The 17,112-nt window shown below is 41.7% G+C and overlaps 1 protein-coding gene across 4 annotated transcripts in view; it reads right to left on the bottom strand.

Moving 5' to 3' along the window:
- The window catches only part of NUP93 (nucleoporin 93), a 92,472-nt gene that overhangs the window by 42,853 nt on the left and 32,507 nt on the right, over positions 1–17,112 (bottom strand). Inside the window, exon 1 of one of the 4 annotated variants that reach the window (XM_081030497.1) lies at positions 7,775–8,149. The exons of the other annotated variants lie outside the window; for them this stretch is intronic. The gene's annotated coding sequence lies outside the window, so the exon portion shown is untranslated. Of the gene's footprint in view, positions 1–7,774; positions 8,150–17,112 lie in introns of those variants that run through there. 4 annotated transcript variants of the gene reach the window in all.

The raw sequence follows: 17,112 nt of genomic DNA, 5'->3' as shown, positions 1-17,112 counted from the left end.
TTTCAGTTATTTTCTTAGACCAATATTTAATGTAATAAAATAAAAATACATAAAATGTCAGCTTAAAAGGCCCACAAGAGACTGAGTCTCCTTTTGTAAGGATTACAGACTAAATAGCAAATCAAAGTTATATTCTCTTACTCAGATATTTAGAGTAAGTCCTACCGCTTGTTTTCTGCAAAAATTTTAGTTATTGTTTGCTCACAGATTGCATTAAAAAATATATATATATGTATTTACATATATATATATATATATATATCTCCAAAAAATCCTCCTGTTGAAAGCAGTGCTAAGCTGGCAGAGCTGACACATCAATTATAATCTATTTTTAATGCTGTTGCATGATTTCTCACTGTGCATTCATGCAAAAGCCTAGCTGCTCTCATTCAGCAGGTGGCAGCAGACCCTGCAAGAGTGGCTGTGGAGTGCCACCATTTGTCAGCTCCACAGAGCCATGGGTCTGCAGGCAGCTCTGGAGCCACAGGTGGCAGACCTTGGCACTAGAATATGGTGCTGCGTGGGCACAAAGCCATCTGTCACTGCCAGGCTGCAGGGTCCCATTTTGTACATGGTTTCAGCTACTGGGATAAACAAAGGGTCACAAAATTATGTGATGGATTTGGGTCCATTAAGGCAAAACAAATCACTTGCTCCTGTAACTCGAATCGGTTTACAGGATGGTCTACAGATGCTCACAGGGTGAAGAGAACTCAATGTGTGCAAGAAGATTATAAACTCAAGCATACATAGCTCTGAGCAGTGCCTCCTTCGGGACCTGCCCAGACCCTTACGGGCAGCATTCTGACTTAAGTGTACTGGCACGCCCAGTCTCTTCAAGGACATGCCAACACAACCATGATACAATTCCCTCTCACCTGCGCCTTCTGGACAAGCCACCGACCTTTGAGAGAGCCATTCATGTAAGTCCATCTAACTGCCTTTTTGTGGACCCCTCCCTACCCTACCAAAAACAGAAAGGAAAGACCGAAGGAAGACAGAAAGAAAAGACTGTCATATAACAAAAACCCAATTTCCAAGAGTTTCAGCATTGGGCAAAGAAAGAACATAAGAGGTAGAACTTACCAAGACCCGGAAGGGAAAGTCATCTTTGAGAATGGGGACACGCCGTTCCTGTGGTGCAGTAGGAAAGGGTGCAAGGGAGGCTAGCACACCTCCCTTGTCAACACAATGTAGGCACAAAACTACTAGATGCTTCTTCCTATGTCTACACCAAGGCGTCAAGCTGCTGAGCACACCAGGCTGCTGCACTTGAAAAGGTCAGGCCAAGGTTAAGGGCTGCCTCCCTGTGAGGGCCATTTAAGTCTCTTGCGCTACTGCTAGAGCCAGTTCTGCGCCCCTTTAGGGTCCATGGGCATTCCTGTTATATGTTACCTATCTCTGGCCATCCAGGAAAGAAAAGCAATCCGTCCAGCTCAGTCATTGGGAGACTCCACGGAGAGGAGGAACAACTAGTGAGGGCATAATATAAATGAGTAAAATGATAAATGATGGCCATTTAGGCAGTAGGAAGAAAAAAATGCTTTTCCGCAGAACTCCCCCTCCTCCCAAATCCAGCAAAGCCCTGAAATAACCTTTCAGGGTTGTGCAAGCAGCTTTCCTCTGCTAGTCACAAGAGGTCTGGGGAGAGGATGAGACTTGCTCAGTGCTGATACCTCACCACTTCCAGAAAAAATGAACCAGAGCCTGCACCGTCGTCAGAGGGGTCACGATGCAGCAGGATGTACCAGGCTGCAGTGGCCGGGCCTCCGCCGGCCATCCTCTCCCATCCTCTCCCGACTCCTGAATGGGGCAGGGTGGTGGGGAGCAGGAACACTAGAAGCCACTAGAAGCCGAGAGGGAGAGGGTGGGCAGCTGGCCAACTTCTCTCCGACTGCCGAGGTGGCCCCGTGGGAGAAAGCAAGGACAGCGACTCTGAGCATTTTATCTCCTCCCACCACTCCCACCCCCACCCAGCACACTTGCTAGGGCTAATTTGGGGGGACACAACAGAGAGGATTCCGAAGAGAAAACTTTCCAACCTAGCTTTGCAGATGGAATAAACAGTGAGTCAAAGTATGTCGGGCTTCAAAAAGCAGCAGCAGCACCCTCTCCTCACCCAAAGGTATGACTAGATCTAAACAATATGAATCCCACAGCCACTCTAAGGTGACAGAAAGATAAGACAAGGAGGATACATTAAGGGACGATAGAAACGTTTCACTGTCTTTGGGGAACTGATCTCCATCTGACAGATGGATTAGTCCACATTCAAGGAACTTTGGGTACTAAAACGGCACAGTATAAATATATAAATATATATAAAATGGAAAGGCATCAATAATGGCCTTTATCATGGGCCAACATCCCCTGCCACTGCCGCCCAAACCCACTCTAAAACAATTCATTGAAACAGCCCTACATTATTTTAAATAAAAACAAAAACCCACAGATCCCCTGCTTGGTCAGACTTAGTGTGTTTTCCCTTTGGAAACAGGAAACAAAAGCAAGCTTTGGGGCTGTGAGAAGGACAGATAGCAGAGCGCGAGTCTCTGAGCCAGTCGGGTGGGAGCTGAGCGGCGTTCAGCAGGCTGCTTTCCACAGAGCTCAGGATTAAGCCTCAGGTTCCACTTTGCAGGCACAGGAGCACTATTAGTCAAGACACCGTTTGGGAACCACGCGCCATATTAACTCCCTGCTGGTCCACGGTGTCAGTCATTTACACTGCAGTCGAAAATGCCAGCTCCTCCTGCTACGCAGCACAGCTTATGCCGACAGGAGTGGGGCACTGCTCGTCACGGCTGCCACAGAAAAGAGCGCTGGCTTTGCGGCAGCTTCCTCTTGTTCAGAAATGTTTTCCAAATTTTTTTGTCTGAAGACCACTAAAACAAACACGAGACCATCTCTTTTATAACTTCCATTGTGTTAAGTGGAATTTGTCATGACACTCCTCTGCAAACAGTACTTGGAATGTCACCCTCTCTCTCCAACGTCCATGAAGTTGGAAAACGTTTTGACTTTACCCTGTCCGAGCTGAGGGACTACTGCAGAATGCACCACTCACCATTGTCACCAACGGTACACAAAACATCACACAGTGCTGAGCTGGACTGGCAAACACAAGCAACAGGGGCAGACAGGGCAAGACCATTTTTCAAATACAAATTGCCCGAAACGGACAGGGAGCTAGACTCTTCCAGCCAGCCCATCCATACTGGGAGGGGAGGGGCAAGCCTGTACTGTGGGACCCCTCAGCGTAGAGGCAAAGGAGTGATCTGCTGGGAGGACACGTCAGGAGGCCCCACTCCACAGCAGCTCAGAGCCGATGGATGTGCCACCCCGCGCCCATCCTGGGAGAGAAGCACTTCACCCTTCGTGCCGAGCCAACACGATGGACCCAAAGGCTCGACTTGCAGTATATACCTTATTTTTAAATGTCTGTTTATAAACGATAAATTTGTTCATGCATATCACCTACAACACAGGCCCAGGAAGACTCCAAGCACAGCTCAGGAAGTCATTTTTGGCAGGACTTTGCTGAAAGCTCAAGCCATCAGATCTATCAGTCACCAGTGAGCCCACAAACAGAAAGAGACGGAGACAAACGCAGACAGAGACACAGCACAGCACAGATTTGGAGTCAGGTAGCCTGCATCTAGGGCAAAAACAACTGCTTTCCAGATGTATGACCTTCAAAAAGTTGTTTAACTACAGTAAACCTTATTTTACCTAACTGTAAGATGAACTGACTGTACTACATAAACTCTAAGGCCAGCTCCAGAAATTCCAACTCCATGAGAGGTAGGAACAGATGAGGAATTAGCATTGTCACTACCACTAAAACTATAGTTTATTCCAAATTAACCCATACCTTGAAATTACAATAAACTTTGTTTTTGAAGGCAGCTGACCTGTATTTTAAAGATAAAATAACCAAAGCCCACAAAGCACTAGAATGAGAATCAGAATCAAATACCATATTTTCACAGGAATGCTAGTTTCATCTTGCCATAAAGGAGAAGCATACAGTCCTGTTTTCTGAATATCCATTCTATATTGGAAGGAGTAAGCTTCTACATCAAAAAAGAAGGAGAAGAAGGAGGAAGAGGAGAAGAAGAAAGCACAAAGCAAGGAATTTCAGAAGTGTTTACATAAAACACCTATTTAAAATTTACTTTATCCATATTTGTCAACAATTTCTTAAAAGCATCAATCAGAAACTATCTACATAAGTGCTAATTAGGTCTTTACTTCAGGAAAATCTCAAAATTTCTATCATCTAACAGAATAAAAAGTAACTGTTAATTGGTCAAGATGGTGCTACTAGAGGTGACTTCAAACTTGACTGAAGGAAAATAACTCACGTGCAGCTCACCTCTTATCACAGTGTTCTGGTGCCGCCATTTTCCTCCTTCCTCGCTGCCATCTTAGTGCCTAGCGGCCTGGCCAACGTGCTTTGTTTATGGCACTGCCAGAGCATTCCAGGGTTTGATAGGAATACTTTTTTTTTTTAACTGCCAAAGAACCAGCCCCTGGCTCTTGACTACTAGCCAGGTTACCACTTCATGAGAAAACGGAAGAGCTTCCAGATTGAAGAGATTTGGGAATCCCCTACAAGTACCAGAAAGGAGAACCTCTTCCCAGTAGCCAAACTTGAGTACACCATGGTGGAGGCAAAGAAAATGAAGCAACTGGACCTCTGCTACCACCCCAGAGTACCTAGTACACATACAGCTTACATAAAGCCAGAGAAAGAAAATTAGACCAGAATCTTCAACCACGTTTTATTTTAAAAATTTCAAAGGAAGTCTCTGTGAGTCCCTTCATGCCATCCGATCAAATATTTTATGCAAGCAAAGCTGCAATTAAAACGGAGTTCTAATTTGCTGCCCTAAAACTCTTTTATTTCCAAGCGCAAGTCTTATAAAGTTGAAGGGGAAAGAATCCCTTTGCATTCTATATATCTATATATCATTTATCTAAACAATTAATATATCAAATGTCCCTCCCAGAAGTAAAAGAATTATATTGGGATCTAGGCTTTTATACTTCAAGCATAAAATGTTTGCAAGCTTTATGGACTCTTTGTAGGATTCTAAACGGCTTAGGAGAACTGAGCCTTCGTATTTCAGTGAAAAGACTGATGTGAAAATCCTCCTCTCCTCTGGTTTCAAAAACATCTATTAATTAGAGAAAAATAACATTCAATGAATAGGATGGACAACGGCTAGTCAACAAGACTTGAAAGAACACCTGCCTTTATAAATTTGGTATCAATTAAAAAAGGATTCTCAGATACCCAGTTCTGTGAAGATTCAACTCCTGGAACAGCTATGAAAGCATTTTGAGCAAATTCTTCATGGTACAGTTTACTGTAAAATGCATTTACTATAAATCTTCAGGGTTAAGTGCCTTTAAAAAGATAAACATACAAAGTTAAACTCCACTAGTTTCCTCTTAGTAACAGCATAAAGGAACAAAGGAATAAGCCAGTCAAATCCAATTAATTTTAAGACTCAAGATTTCTAAGCTTACAATCACAAGAGTTTCCTACAAGTAGCTCCGAAGTCACAACTATTAATATTAATTAAACAGAAAGCGCTAAAAAGCCTCATGAATGAGTGAAAACCCCAATCTATTGACTCTTTTAGGATAAAATCTTGTTGTGTTAAAACATTGTTTCATATATATTTAATCAGCTATTATAAATCAGGGAAGTGTTTTTGAAAAAAAAAACCAAAACCTAAAATCTAGCAATTTTCTTCAGGAATGGAAAACAAAGTGTGAAAGACAGTGAAAAGAAGCCTGAACTCTTAAATATATCATATTTAGATTTCTTTTTTCTCTCAAGTGTCATTTTCATTGCTGACTACTGATAAATTCATACCTCTCATTAACTTAAATTACCAATGAATAATTAATTAAAAGCGTATGTTAAAATCATTCATAAAACCTGTATTTCAAGTATATGTATCACCTTTGGTTTCTAACATATACATAACAAAATATATCCAAGAACCTCTGTGTTACACCTTGAATATTTGCAGCATTCCTTTAAAATTTTTTTTGCCCATTCAACCAAAGACAAATTTTCAACCTCTCACCGCTATGAAAGTATGAGAAATACTTACTGTAGACAAAAGGATTCCATTTTCTTTCTGGCAATGTTCTCCACCCTCCTAGAGAACTCTTCCATGCAGTGTGCAAATTCATTTTCCGAGTTTTACAGTAACAAAGCTCTCAGGGCACAGAACCTACTGTAAATGAAATGGCCCTGCAGATGCCTTCAGAACCCAGCTCACCTCAACCATGATACAGCTAATTGTTAAAAATGGTGGCTGAGATATTTTCCATACATTAAATTAAGGAGCTCTGATGAAGACGCTGGCATCCACCCACTTCAGACAAAGGAAAATAATTTGCAATTGTACCAAGGCACGGATAATTGAGTCACCTCCCATCCAGGGTCAGTGTTAGAGATTCCCTCCATCTTTACAAAATGCAAACCACAGCTCATTGTCTCATCTCAGAAATCAATTCTTTGCAATGCTGCACCGGGTCAGAGTTTTAAGGGAATCTTAGTCTTGGGTAAATCCAGACCAGCAAAATTCTCACGGTTCCTCTCCCTTCCCGGAGCTGCTCTCCTCCATTCCCCACCTGACAGATCCTCAAGGCTTCCTATTGTTAAAGCGTACAGAAAGTCCCAGACCTCTGAAGGGAGCTAAATCTCTCAACTAGGTAAGCAATTTCCAAGTCCACGCTTCAGGAAGAAGTCCAGACCCTATGGGTCCCATGATACAAATACATTCCTTGGGCTAAAAAGCTGTACATCATTGTCTTTTTTTTGTTGATGTTTTTAAGGGAAGACAACAAGTAAGCTGTTTTTTTAACGCTGAATTTAAAAGCATTTTATCTCTGATATTAATCAAGGTATTAAAAGTGTCAAAGGCAACATTTATAATTTTATTACCCTCCAGGTAATGCTTACATGACTTAGGAAGTTTTTATTTCACTTACACAAATCACATTCTCTACACCAAAAATCTGAAACATATTTAAAGGACTCATAACACACTATTTTGAGGACGAATTTAAAAAAAAGGAATAGAAACGACCTTAATTGAAATTGCCTACACTTAATACTAGTTAAGAATCCACAACTTTGGAATTACTATTTACTTCTCATGTAAAGCCTTATGCTAACGCATTTCCTGGGAGATAATTCCAAATATCTCTAATAGCACTTTTTCTCTACAACAAAATATAAATGACTGAATTCCTTGGTCAGGTATCCTACACACACATACACACACACATGCACATACACACACACAGTCACCTACAATCCCAAAGAAGGATCTGGTTTTAGCAAAGAAATTATTATACCTTAATATTTTTATGTCATATAAAAGAATTCTACACTACATGTGGCTTTTTAAAACATCCTAAAGAAAGTCCACACTACTTATTAAAGATGAAGTCTACAAAAATCCTAAGTAATCACTTAAATCTTTAAGCAAATATCTCTCTGCCCCACCCAACAGATTTTTTTTTTTTTTAAAGAAAAATATTAGAATGACAAGGCACAAATCCGAACAAGTCTCAGGAGAATCAAGTACTTTTTCTATCAAATGAGTTAAATGTTTCTGAATCTATCTCAAAATTTTAAACAAACTAAGACCTTGCTTTTCAGAGGTGCTGCAACAACATGCTGTCACTCTATTTACTAGGGAGCACTGATCTTCATTTCTTTACACAACACAGGCAATCCTACCTGCAGCTCTGAAATGGAAGGAGTTACAGACCGGTCGAGGCTGTTCTGTTGGTCACTGCAGCTCTTCCATACCTTCTGTGTGGGATGAGCTCTGTTGGAATCAGTGCTCAAGTTTTTCCCACTCCAAACAGCCAGAATTTGGCGAAGGGGTGGGGGTGGGGGGGAGGAGTGAGAAGAGAGAAGGAAAAGGAAGAGAATACCCTGCAAGGTTGATATGACTAGAGCACGAAAGGCTGCAATTAGACAATGAGATTGCACGGTCCCCTTAAAAAGGGTGCCCTGCAGCCCCCAGGGCACTGCATCCCATCCGTGCTGCTCTACACAAATTCAGAGAAGTCAGCCACCAGTTTGAAAGCACAAACTGATGGGAGTAACAGTTTATAGGTTACAGAAGGGTATTTTATTGTTAACGGACTGTACCAAGTTGATTTAAGAGGGGGAGAGACAACATGTAGGCAAGGAATGCTATGATACATTTCTTTTCCCCGACCCAAGCCACTGCAATCACTCTGATGTGAATTTTTGATGACTTCCGACATCTTGCATGGTTAATAATCGTTTCAGCTGTCATGTTTGGTTAACGTGGAAAATGCGTTTGCTGCATTGTGATGCAGTGCTATGGCCACAGATTGTAGCACCAGTTGTGAAGCTGGTCCCTTAACTGAGCAGCAGGAATTTGCACATGCCATGGTGCTAAAATAAATGGTAGTTAAAAGACTTGATACAGCAGCAGACAGATTCTGCCATTTTAGCCTACAGTATGTACAGCTCGAACACACACAAGCATCGAAGATGACTGTGCCCTCATCAACGGCACTGTCCTTCAAATAGAACAGTAAATTCACCATCTTAAATGTTTGGCCTCTCAGTAGTTAAAAGATTTCGATACTGCTTAAATAACTATTCAGATTAATTATAGCTTTGAACAGAACCGAGGTTATTTGCATTGCAGAAACATACAGCCAATGAAACTGTCAGTGACACAGGAAAATGCAGACCTTTTATTAACATATGCTCAGCTCAACTGTCACTTCTTTGTACAACATTTAGGGGAAAATATATGATGTGTAAGTAATGAATATTCCCATTCTACCATAATGGTTTTTAAAAGTGTTCCTCAGAAATGGATTTTTTTCCCTTCATGTTTTAATGTACAACCTAAAAATTAAAGACTACATTAAAATACTAACACGTGTTTTTCATTGTCACTAAAATAAATTCAATGCCGCAAACAACTGTGCAATTACAGGGAAGCCTGTGAAAAAGCAAAGATGAGACCGTACTAAGAACCAGGTACCAGATGATTAAAGTCAGGCCAGGTAGGTACTGGGCTGTCATTATGTGCAGATTACAAAAGAAAAACCGAGAGAAAGACCCTTTCATCTTCATCTTCAAAAACAAAACCCACAAATCCTATGACAAAACCAACACCTATACTGCAGAACCTAAAGGACACATGGTACTTGCCAATTTCATAATATATTTTTATACAAATATTAACTTGGCTACTTAGCATCTAGACTTTGATACTTAAGGTTCTTATTCATGTACAATCACCAATTTGGTTATTTAAAGAAGCAGAACTAACTTAAAGACTTCATTGCTTTAAAAGAAAAACAACCAATATAGTTTAACCTATATTTCTTCTATCAGAACTTTTGCCAATTAAATGCTCAGAGCTGAGATGTTTAAGACATTTCTACTTTATAAAAAAAGAGAAAACTAAGCAGAAGAGAATGAACATAGGAACACATTGGTGTCTGAACAGTGAATAACAATGAAAGAACTTATGTTACTAACATAAAAATCAACTCATGATTTCCTTTGTTTTATTCACTGTGATAGCACCAAATGCATAATTTGAGGGTGCACGTGTTAACAAGCGCCGTAAAGCCGAAGAGCCTTCTAGTTTTGTTTCTTCCCCTAACTTAAAATTAACTGCACCAACAGTGCTGCTCGGTGCCTAGCAGATGTCACAGTTGTTGTAGCAAACATTCAACAATTCAAGCTTTTTTTGTTCCAGACCCAATGTAAGGTACCACTAGCAGCTCAGAAACTGCACAAGGAGCGGGGGAGAAACTGTGTTGGGGGTATCCTTGAAATTAACCAGGCTCAGCTTATGCTCCAATTACTGAACAAAAGACAATCCTGGGGGACCTCTCTCTGAACCAGTGCAAGAAGCAAACTCTTTTTGTTTGGGATCAAATAAATACTGCATTGGAGCATAATGTCTCTCTCTGCCTGGGGATGGAAGGAACGAGGGAAAAAAAGAACCCAAAGACTCCAGTGTGGTTACAGTCAAACCATTTCACCGACCGTTAAAACTATTCCTGTGGGAGCCATGTGAAGTTCACTATAGGGCAGTGAGAAAACCCCCTTTAATTACTTAAAAATAAACACACACACACACACACACACCCTCACTGAGTCACTATTAAGAGGTTTTTCCATGTCAGTCTGGCCAACAAATATATTGAGAGGATATTTATGCTACATAGAATGAATTGTAAATCAGCTCAGACTCCATCTCCCCCAATTTCTGAGTAAGTCTCCCAAGGAAACTAGATGAGTGGCAGAATATTCTGATTGCAAAGGACCTCTGAGCGGAGGGTACTGAGAAGCGTTAACTAACCAACCTGCCTCAGACCCCAGATGCCTGAATATGTACCAGTACGTATGCGGAGATCGTAAATGCTCTGGGAAGAAACCACCTTTCCAAGGAAGTGCTTCTCACCTGTTTCATCACTAGCTGCACATAAACTGATCCATTCCTAAATGTCTATTTAGTAGTCCTTGTTTAATTTTGTATTTTGGCTTTACTTAGCCCTAAGCACCAGAAAACTAAAACAAAGAGAAAAGGGAGACAATTAGTGGATCCAGCATTTGTTAATATAAGGATTAAAAATGGGCTTGCTTTTACCAATGCAGAGATGATGTGTAATCCTTTCTACCAAAGGGGATCTGACACCAGCTTTCTGAAATCCTCAGTGCACTGCACCACTCTGAACAACAGCAGCTAACTTAGACATCAGACACACACACTCTACAAAAAATCCAGACACCCAAAAGTGTGAAGACAAATGGATCTTACCACCACAATGACCAAAGTATATTAAGGCCTCTGTATTTGAAAGATCTCCAAATTTCAAGTGATGGCTTGAATTTTCAAACAGTATTCCAATAAGATTCCAACAAAGCACGCCTTCAGACAGTTCCTTAGAACTCACTGTAATCTTTAATATAAAAGTTTCAAGTTTGTTATTTCTATTTTCATCTCTCTATAGATTCTCTCAATGAGTCCATTAAAGAACTCAGCGAATAAGTCCAGGTATAGAACCAAGAAAGAGTTTTTCCTAAAAAAGTAGGAACACTTCTTCCAACTTAAGATATTCAGATTCCACAGACTTTCTGACCTTCCCCTCCTGTAGTTAACTGGCTTGAAAAATTTCTGAGTAGGAAAAAAAAAAAGAGGGGGGAAGATAGCTCTAATTTCCTTAGGCCCATGCTTGAAACACACCAAGGATAAAGAGACATTTTTGAAGGTGTGGCTTTAGTACCCCCCTTGTCATTTACCTGTTACCATTACTAAACAAGATTATAGAATAGAAAAGGGAAGTCACTGAGATTGTGTGGTTCGGTAGAATTATGATAATCACCAGCTGAACTGTAAATGGTTTTACCCAGAAATGAAACTTTTACAGAGCCCTGGTGAGCTCTGTTCTGCCTTCTGCCAGGCTCACTGGGCTGCTGGGAAGTAATATCACTGGTGGCTAAGTGCTTTTAAGAGTTAAGAATGAGAGGCCATGTGAGGTTGGGCAACTGCTATCCCCCAGCCTCCAGGCTTCTGAGGAATAGCTGGAGCCTGGCTCCCTTCCCAGCCCACCATCACCAACCTGCTGGCTCCTCTCTCCTCGCTGAGACCTTGTTCCCTTACCCCATGCTATATACGTATTCCCCCTCCTGTATACCATGTTTCCCCGAAAATAAGACCTAACCGGAAAATAAGCCCTAGCATGACTTTTCAGGATGACATCCCCTGAACATAAGCCCTAATGTGTCTTTTGGAGTAAAAATTAATATAAGATTTGGTCTTATTTTCGAAGAAACACCGTATTCATTTTTACTGCCGCAACTCTAGACCAGTGGCTCTGGAAAATTCTCTCTGGAGCGATTTTCTGAGCGGTGTTTTCTTATCCCATCTCTAAATGTTTCCGGGGCATTTTCATGGTGATGTCTTGCCAGAACATCAACAACTCATACTAAATCTCAACGCTCGATCTACTTAATCTTCCTCATTTCTCAGCCACGACCAATAACCAACCCTTCTCCTTGGTACAAACCTCGAGTTACTTCTGAATATCCTTCTAAAGTCCATCAGGCATCCGGTGTGGCGGATGTTTTATTCCGAGTCTCTCACACATCTTGTCCTCTCTGTTTTCTCAGCCACCAGCCTGGACCTGGCCGTCATCACTGTGGCTGAATTATTACCACTGCCTCTATACACCTCTGCAGGTATCCTTCCACTGGCCAAACCAACTTCCACTGCCTCCCTCCTTTCCTGACCCTCACCTGCTCCAAAACTTTCAACGGCTAGTAATGCCCACACTCCATTGCTTGGCAGTCACTCCTTCCACATTTGATGCCCCCGTTCCTGACATTTTATTTCTTAGCATATAACTTCTGTTCTCACCTCCATGACTTTAATCAGGTTATTACTCTCAGATCCTCTTTCACTTCCTGCAAGCTAAACCCATTTAATCTTTCAAGGCCCATTAGGAGCCTGTCTGTTCCAGGGGTTCTACCCCAACTACCCCAAAATTCACTCATCATGACCCCCTACCTCTCCTCTGAACTCCCATGGCACTTCGACTCTCACGGCACCCTATGCCTGTTGCTTACTCTGTGTCGGGCAGTTTAATCCTATTATAGGAATGTTAGTCTTGGCTCTCCAGGTAGAAGACAATGAGCTTCCAGAGGGCAGTATCTAGAATTTATGTTTATTCTAATCATCCTCAGTGCCCACCACAGTGCCGTCCTTAAGGGGCACTCAACAAAACCGTTTCATTGATTTATATTCGTATTCACTAGGCCCCCTCCGCGGGAGATGCAGACAACTGCTTCAACGGAGGCTAAATATTACTTTTGCTTATTGTTTGGTCTTTCAAATCTCTTCAGTTTCCTGAGCTAATTGCAGCCGCAGGTAGTAAGACAAATGCTGATGTGGTTCTTGGCCAACGTGCAGAGGCACCAAGCTCTTCTTTGTGACTAAGCATCATTACCAACCGCATTCAATTCCCAGCAGGCTTCCTGCTCAGCGGCATCTAGAGCCAAGGAGGTTCAGGGAAGACGAGCTGGTCCTGGCTCAAAGTCAATGGCGGGGCAGTCATAGCTGATCTGTCCTGCCCAACCAACTGAGAATGAAAAAGCAATCTGCTAATTTTATCAATGACATTTCACCTTGAGTACAGTTTTAAGGGAGGACCAGCAGACTTGGGCAGTCAATAAAAATCAAGGGATTGCTGCATGTCTTTATTTAGCAGTAAAACAAATTATGGTGATTCTCTGTTGCTCATATGCAAACTTGTCTCCCCAGGAGTCAAGAAACAACAGGGAAAAGAAAGCTCTCTCTGCCTGGAGAAGCTGAGGAGTTCCTCTGCCCCAAGCATGCCCAGAAACCACAAAGGGGGGGAGCAGGGTTTAGAGGTGGGCCGGAAGCTTAACCCTCGTGGGTGAAAGTAATTTCAGAAGAAAGATTGCCACTTTAAACATGTTTTCAAGAAGTAGTTCCCCAGTAAATGCAGTTACTAATGGAATAGGCTAAAATGGGAGGAGGAAGCACCTTGCCTCAAATATTCTTCGGGGGCCATTCACTGCTGTCCCAGGTTTCAGAAGCTCCAAATGAAAATAGCTGTCAGTCCCCTTCTGTCTGTCTGTCTGTCTGTCTGTCTCTCTCTCTCTGACACACACACACACACACACACACAGCATCTATCAAGCCTTAGTGTTTCGATAGAGGGAACACATGATTTTGGCAAGAACTTGTAGACTATATGCAAAAGCTCTACCTCAAAAAAATTAACGAAATAATAAAGTATATGAAGATTTATCACAGTCATAGCCATCAAATTTCAGGGGCAATTCATTTCCCTTGTGGCACAGATTAACAAAACACAGCACAGAGGAACTCAGATTGTGGCCGAGGTCACAAAGTGACCTGGTCCAGGTCCTGGGCTCAGGATCTGGGTTTCTTGCTTACGGACCTCTCTGCACAGCACTATGGGACACTGTACCAAGAAAAAACTGCTCTGGGCTGTGCCTGGGCCCCAGATTTCATGGAATCTTACGTTATCACATGGGGGATGGTGGTAGATACAAAAGAACAGCTTCTAGCTTGCTAGTTCTCGTTACCAATGTACTCTACACAACAGATGTATCTCTTACCAGGTTGATTGTAAATAGAATTCTTTTAAACAAATTCTATTTTAAATTCAGCAGGGAAGCTGTTATTTGAAGGAATACTAAAGCTAAATATCGCCCTGAGACTTCTTTTGTAAATGCAGATATTGAGAGTTCGGGTTTGCTTACTAAAGCAGGCAGAGTCCACGGTATAATTACTATTATTTTAGAGAAAAGACACTAAAACCTTAATTTTCCTGTTTTGTTTTTTTTTGCTAAACATATTTACTATTTCTGCTGTTGGCTAGAAAACACTGATGAGGCTAGAAGCTGATGTTTTAAAAAAAAGACCCAACTCCTCAATAGAAAAAGGATTACTAAAATTATCCAATCCGCAATGGTTTAAACAAGGGAGAAACTGTATTCCATTACCTGGTTAGAATTTCAAATTCACTGACATATAAAACAGGTTCTTGAAATTTTTCTATGAAGGAAAATTGCAGGTAGAATTCTATTTTCTCATTAATCCCTATTATAAAGTTGAATATGGCATTCCTCAAAGCAATAAATAAAATCTGAAATCAAGATGTAATAAAATTATATGCAAGCATGCAAACCGTAAGAAAAAAAAGGGAAAGAAAATAACCAGGGTAAAAATTACATGAGAAATAGCAACAGAACGAATTTGAAATAGCAAGCACAGTGTTGCCCTGTAGAATGCTGGTCCCATATGAAGGGGTGAGAAAGGAGAGAGGAGGTGTGCCTTTCATCACCCCCCAATTCAGGTCAGGACCAACAATCAAGGCAGGTGACACGGGTGGTCATGACCAAGCCCCTGGAACGTATGCTGGGATCTGCAATTCTAAAACAGTACTTGAAAATTAGGCTGATTTTAAAATCTGTTTTCCCACACCATTCTTTTCTCTACCAGCCTTCCAGCAGTTACATGGGTGGAAACCATTTTTAAAACAATGCTCCAGTTTTATTAACATGCTTCTTATCACTAAGTCCTCCAGCAAAACACTGCGGTCACTAAGACACTTCCAGTTCTACTACTTTGCCATCTCACATCCTGAAGTCGATACTGGGACATTTCAAGTAGCCGAATCCCCCTCAAGTAAACCTAAAACACTGAAAATCTGAAGACGGAGACTATCACTAAGTCGACTTAGGGTGCTTAACAAAGCATCATACACAGAGTTAAGTGCTCAACATATATTTTATTAACCTCTAAGTTGTTGAAGGTTGTTATTCAGAAGCTCTGGAAATGTCTACACAATTGTAGACTGTCATGACATTTCTGACTGTGGTGCTTCTTGGCAAATTTACATTTAGAAATTAATCTGAAGTGTTCCTGTGTAGCTACTTATATATTATTTGAGCCTAATCTAAGTAAGTCCTATTTAACCGCCGATGCTACACAATTTCTAAAAGCAAGAGATAATTAAGTATAATGGAAAGCGTACTGAAGTTGGAGTCAAAAGAAGTGGGTTCTTGGTAACCCTATGCAAGCCATTCACCTCATGCCTCAGTTTTCTCATGTGTAAAATGGGAAAATGCCACCAGCCCTGTATGAAATGACAACACTGTATATCTTCAACTGCATATACAATAGAATTACTCTTCAAAGCAAAGAGAAGTCATTTCAAGTGATTTTTATAACACAGGCTGCACAGTTTAATACATTTTTCAAATATGCAGACTGATTTAGACATTTCCAAAGAAATACTTATTCTGCCTCTCTGCTTTCTCTCATGGCATCTGTTGTCACTACCAGCTAAGGACAAGTAAAAGCTCATGTCATTAACAGTAGACCCAAGGGCCCAGAACTCACTCAATGTGGGAGGGGGCGGGTACAGAGAAACAAATGAAAAGGTAAACAAAATGAGGATGAGAGGAGCTAAGGACCAAGGCAGAGGAAATCGGGTTAGTGGATAAAATCGAATCCATCTTTCATTTCTCCTGGCTCCTGCGGCTGGCAGACATGGACGTAGTCTGCTGAGACACCAGGTTTGAGGCCTCCCTTTGGCACAGTCCACCCAGGAATTATTAACGTTTGCAGAAACCCCAGCACCTCCATTCCCAGCCGTCAGAGAGGACAATGACGACTGACCAGGGTGGGATTATTAATCCCTCGCTTCCCTTTCCTGTCCCCCTCTCTCCCTTCCTCTCTGGCTCCGGCTGGTTTCCAGGCGTGTGTTTTGAGCTACCACCTCAGTCTCACAGTCAACACCTCCACGGTGAAAAAACAATCAACGACCAAGTCATACGTTTTTAAACATAGATGAGTTTTCAGCATGTATTTTATGGACCACTGTGTCCTGATGAAGCAGTGATAAAAACAAGGGTGGTATCAAATTCTTTACAGACTCAAACACTTAAATAAACGGCTCTGCAAGCTGCAAGTTCAGCACTGATCCACGGGTGGGTTAAGTTTAAAAGTTAGCAGACAGGGCAAGAAAAGCAGGGTTTACCTGCCCTCGATTCTGTAATCACTTAACCTGGTGGGTCTCAGATTCTGGGCGCCACCTGCAGAGATTTGGATACGGCAGGTCTGGAGTAGGGCCTGAGAATGTGCATTTCTAACAAGTCCCTAGGTGCTGCTGAAGCTGCTGGTCCAGACGGCTCTTTAGAATGACTGGCAGGAGCATCCTTCTAGCCGCCATATTGAGGGTATGAGGAGCATGGAGAAAGAAATGAAAGCAACTAGAGGTAGAAAGCTAACACAAAGATGAAGATAAGATTTGCAGCTCCTTTCCCTTCCTAACTCCCCGAGAAAAACCGAGCCGCCTGAAGGGTTCTGCAATATGTCTGCTGCTCCAAAATAAACCCCATTCCTTAACACTCCCCCTCCCCACAAAATGAGCTAGTAGGATGAACACTTAACAAATGGTGAAGGACACATATGAAACTGGGAGCTAGATTAATTTATAACTTCATTC

The sequence above is a fragment of the Rhinolophus hipposideros genome (genome assembly GCF_964194185.1).
Source record: "Rhinolophus hipposideros genome assembly, chromosome: 21".
Lineage (NCBI taxonomy): Eukaryota > Metazoa > Chordata > Mammalia > Chiroptera > Rhinolophidae > Rhinolophus > Rhinolophus hipposideros.
Note: the sequence above shows the minus strand (reverse complement) of the source record. Positions and strands in the feature narration are given on the sequence as shown.